Consider the following 5,032-nt stretch of genomic DNA (forward strand, 5'->3'; position numbering starts at 1 on the left):
TGTAGTAATATACATAGTTCCCAATAATTGTATGTTACTAAAGCTTAGTCCCTACAAAAAACATATTCTGGACTTATTCTTGTTTGATCATATAAATAACAGCATGCTGGATATGTATATCTGTATTTTCACAAGAGGAAACTGCTAATAACTATCTGTCAAATAGAAATGATCTATGGAGAGACTATGCAAATGATACTTTACTAGGATATATTTGGAAAGGGTAATACCTAAAACAAGGCATGTAAATTTCAAAGGAAAAGTGGATAGCTATATTTCAAGAGTAGCAATTTTAGCTTTGTGCATAGAGACAAGCAGAGTAAGCGGTAGAGAATTATGTCGCATGGCAATCCATTCATAAAATTTATTGATTTACAACTCAGTTTATGCTTCCTGCAGAATGTGACTCTTAGCATTAATCAGGCTCCCAAACCCAGCTTACCTGAATCTCTGTTCATTCTCAGCCGATCATATTCCATAGCTAATTTCTAAATGTAGTTACTTTTCTTGATGTGACACTTTCCAGCACAATGCATTTATCTGCTATTTGAAAAAATATGTATATGTATTGATTATACAGAGAGATAGAAACATTGATTTGTTGTTCCACTTACGCATTTATTGGTTGATACTTGCATGTGCCCTGACAGGGGATTGAACCCATAACCTTGGCATATCAGGATGATGCTCTAACCAACTGAGCTACCCAACTGGACTTCTACCTGCTATTTTAAAACAAAATATAATTGTATCACATTGATATTTTGGACTGCAGAAATATTTTCCTAGTAGAGTATTCCTCTTATGATTCTAAGTGTCTTAATGGTGATTAAATCAGTTGGCTATGAAGTCACTATTTAAAAGAAATGTGTGAGATTTAAATTTTTCAAATTATCACACAGATATTATTGTTCATAACTGACATGTTCTAATTCCAATTATGCCATTATCAAGCCTCCACTCAGTGTGATCCCATTATCCTGCATTTATTTTTCAAAAGCTTTCTGATATTAAATTAAATCATAGATATCAATCACATTACATATTTTGAAGTAATAAAACAGAATTTCATACTTACCTTTAAAAGTATTATTATGTTCATTTTACTGAGTTCTATGAGCTTTATTATATGGTCTTTTACACTTTGAACTAAATTCTGAGTTTTTAAATTCTCCGTATTTTGTCTTATGTTTTGCAGTTATTTCCACTACTGTCATTCAGTATTATAAACTCTAATCAAACTACTTACCATTTTTCATGCATTAAGAATGAGCGATGGATATCAGCCTCCGTCGGGGGTAGTGGATGCCTACCTTGCTACAATGAGAGGGACTATAAGACTGCATTCAGTTCCAGTGAAGGAGGTTGTTGTAATTAATGTTACGGTATGAAGAGCCCAGGGTACAAAAGGTGTATTCGTCAGTGATATTCCCGTAAATGAGTACTTGAAAATGTGGGTCTGCAACCTGTATCCGCGTTCCAGTTTTGTGGGATGGGTGGCTAAAAATTAAGCATCCAATAAGGACCAGTTCAAATTAGTGCCTATCGTGAAGTATATTTTAATCTCCTGGAATTCCTAGAGCATGTGCTAATTTGACATTTTCTTATCATTTGTTCTGGTTTCTAATTTCTACAAGCCAACAATAAAGATGCTTTCACATGTTTGCCTGTTCAAGGAACCGAAGTAGGCTAGTATTGTGGGTTAACAAAAGGTGAAAGGATGGAATGTCGATGATGCCATTGAGAGGTAGAGAGGGAATTACTTAAAGTGTAAGAGTAGCACCTTTTAAATTAATGGCACACACAAATTACTAAACTTCTACAGCACATCAAAAAATATGTATTTTTGATTCATTTATCCCAGACTGCTACTGTTGTGATGGCAGTTACCAATTTTTTATTTGACAATCTAAGGGACAAAAGGTCAGGGGCCCTGACTAAACAGTCAGGTATTGCATGTTTTAAAATTTTTGTGGCACACAGGTTGAAAATTGCTGTACTAGAGGCTTATACACATCTATAGGTAGATTTATGCTGAGAAATGGCATAATCTGATTTGTAGTTTCAAAAGATCATTAATTCTAACTGCTTTGGACAAAACAGAATATATTGTTTCAGGAGTCTATAACCAGATTTTAAGTTTTCTAATTTAAAATATTTTTTTTCTGGTTCTAGACATTGAAGAGAACTCTTCCAAAACACTAAGCAGTCCATTAAGTTACTGAAACAGACTTCAGTGACCACATACAAAAATGCTCCAATACATACACAAATTGATAAAGAATATGTGATACATATAAGAAATAGAATATTGTTCAACCATAAAAAAAAGAAATCCTACCATTTGTGACAACATGGGTAGATCTAGAGCAGTGATGGTGAACCTATGACACGCGTGTTAGAGGTGACACGCAAACTCATTTTTTTGGTTGATTTTTTTGTTAAATGGCATTTAAATATATAAAATAAATATCAAAAATATAAATCTTTGTTTTACTATGGTTTCAAATATCAGAAAACGTCTATATGTGACACAGCACCAGAGTTAAGTTAGGGTTTTTCAAAATGCTGACACGCCGAACTCAAAAGGTTCGCCATCACTGATCTAGAGCTTATTATGCTAAGTGAAACAAGTCAGAGAAAGACAAATGCTTTCCAATAGGACTTAAATGTGGAATGTAAAGGATAATGAATGAACAAACTAATAGATATAGAGGATGAACTAACTGTTGCCAGATGGATAAGACGTTAGGGGACTGGGTGAAAAAGGTGAAGGGATTAACAAGTACAAATTGGCACTTACGGGGCTGTAAAGTCCAGCTTAGAGAATATAATCATCAATATTGTAATAACTATAGATGGTGTCAGGAGGGTGTAAGACTTATCAGGGGGATCACTTCACATGTTATATAAATGTCTGATCACTATGCTATACACCTGGAACTAATAATGCTGAATGTCAAATATAATTACATATTTTTTTCTCAAATTTATTTTAAAACCACACACATACACATATTCACTACACTGTCACATACAATCCACATATATTATACATACTGCTCTGCAGTGACTTTTAAATAGCCAAGTCTTACTCTTAACACATTGCGTACTGCATAGAAATCTCTAAGAAATATGCCAGGGACCACACGTTTTTGGACAAACCACGTTATTTAAATCATCATAATGCACTTTAGGTGTGGTTTTTCAATAATTATAACATTTTTATTTACAAAAACAATTAAACAATTAAAGTTCCTAGTACTTTTTTAACCTATGGTGCTGCGTAAAACATTTTCCTCTATGAAGAGGGACCAAACAAAATGTACATAAGTATCTACATTCGCTCCTTTTTCCACGGGTGTGAAAAACGAGAACACTCGTGAGCGGTCCTTAACAGCTGGCGCGTGAAACACAAGAAAACTCCTGAGCGGTACGAAATGTGTTAACTTACCAAGGTTTTTCATTTCTATTACAGATAAATCCTATTTTCTTCCATTATGTTACACCGTTGTTTAAACAAAAATTACCATAAGATCCAACAATTTCCATCTTAGATATATGCCAAAAATTATTAAATTATGGTAAAGAGATAATGCCAACTTACTCCAAACTGCAGATGATTAGCAGCCTGGTAGTAAAGGCAAGTAAAAAAGTTTTCTGTGAAAGGTTCTGATGTTATTAACAGTAGGCAATTTAAAAATCTGGTGTTAAAAAATGTTTTACCTGCTGATATTAGGGTAGAGTTTAAACTATTATGAACTTATATGAGTTAGTTTAACAGCTTGTAAAATTATATACTGCTGGTAATGTTTCTTTTATGTACTAGATGAGATATATTAGTAGTCTCAAATCCTAATTTTTTTTTGGGGGGGTGACAGAGGGGAGGAGTTTATTAAAATGAAAAAAACCAGAGCCCACAAAGTCTGACAATGAGGGCCTCCAGTTGGGTCCACTTCCTCAGCGCTGCAGGGGGTCCACGGACAACGTTTGAGGAACATCACCGAACATAGCCACCTAATATTTCACAACGAAAATTTTAAACTTTGGCTAGTCACCTAACGTTTGACAAAGAGGGAAAAGGCACTGAACACGATTTCATGGTGCCCTTATCTGTTTGCACATATATTTCCTTTTGAAAATGTTAAATCACCATTCCAAACCTACAGAGTACTTATGACCGACTGGTAACATCTAATAGCAGACGCTGATTTGAGGCTGAGCTCTCCTGTCTCAACTGCATTCATTACATGTCAAGCTCTCCAAAACCCCAATGGCCAAGGAACTGAAGGACAGGACGAGACTCAGGTCAACTTTTAGCAATTCAGTGCACTTTGCAGAAAGGATCTAAATTAAGCATAGAGTTTTGTTCTTTATTTTACACAAAGGAGACCACCAACATTTGCCATAAATTCTTCCAAACTCTTTAGAAAAGCCATCTTTTGTTTCCGATCCAGCGTAGGAGGGGTGCTGCTTGCAGTGAGCTGGTTGAAGGCATCTGCTAATCTCCGGTAAATAAATGGGACTTGTTGACTTGACAGCAATGTTTCAACCGATTCAGAGTACTCGCGTATTTTCCTAGTAAGAGCAGGAAATCAAATGTCAGAAAGGCCCCTTACTGGGATGGGCATCATCTCAGGAAGTGAACTTCTGAACACTTGGTGCAGGCACACCAACGTGTAGAATGCCTCACCGGCTGCTGTCGTCGTCTGTGTTGTGCTTCTGCAGAACCAGCGTATCAAAAACCAGCTTCAGAAAGTGCCGTGTCGCTAGAAACAGTGGTGAGTCTGTATCTTGAGCTTTTGCACACTGTTCAGCCAATGGTGTCAGCGCCTCCAGGCACAGCTGGCAAACCTCCGAGCTCACCGAAGTCATTCCCAGTTCTAGAGAGCACACCAGACTTAAAAAGGTCTTCAGGAAGCTGTGGTATTTTTTCAGGAAAAAATCTCACAAATAAATGTAATTAACTTGTAATATTGATTACAGAGTGTTGGAAACTTCAAAAGATCTTGTGACATCATGGGCAGAATTA

The 5,032-nt window shown here is 35.9% G+C and overlaps 1 long non-coding RNA gene and 1 pseudogene across 1 annotated transcript; both read right to left on the reverse strand.

Annotated features, from left to right (window-relative positions):
• Positions 1-394: 394 nt before the first annotated feature.
• Positions 395-3,234, reverse strand: LOC107182418. Its single transcript, XR_001513139.1, has 3 exons — positions 3,096-3,234; positions 3,024-3,027; positions 395-406 (listed from the first exon to the last, which is right to left on the reverse strand). It is a non-coding gene; the product is annotated as an uncharacterized LOC107182418 (long non-coding RNA).
• A 1,139-nt stretch (positions 3,235-4,373) lies between these two features.
• The window catches only part of LOC102767576, a 3,604-nt pseudogene continuing 2,945 nt past the window's right edge, over positions 4,374-5,032 (reverse strand).

The sequence above is a fragment of the Myotis davidii genome, unplaced genomic scaffold (assembly GCF_000327345.1).
Source record: "Myotis davidii unplaced genomic scaffold, ASM32734v1 scaffold1516, whole genome shotgun sequence".
Lineage (NCBI taxonomy): Eukaryota > Metazoa > Chordata > Mammalia > Chiroptera > Vespertilionidae > Myotis > Myotis davidii.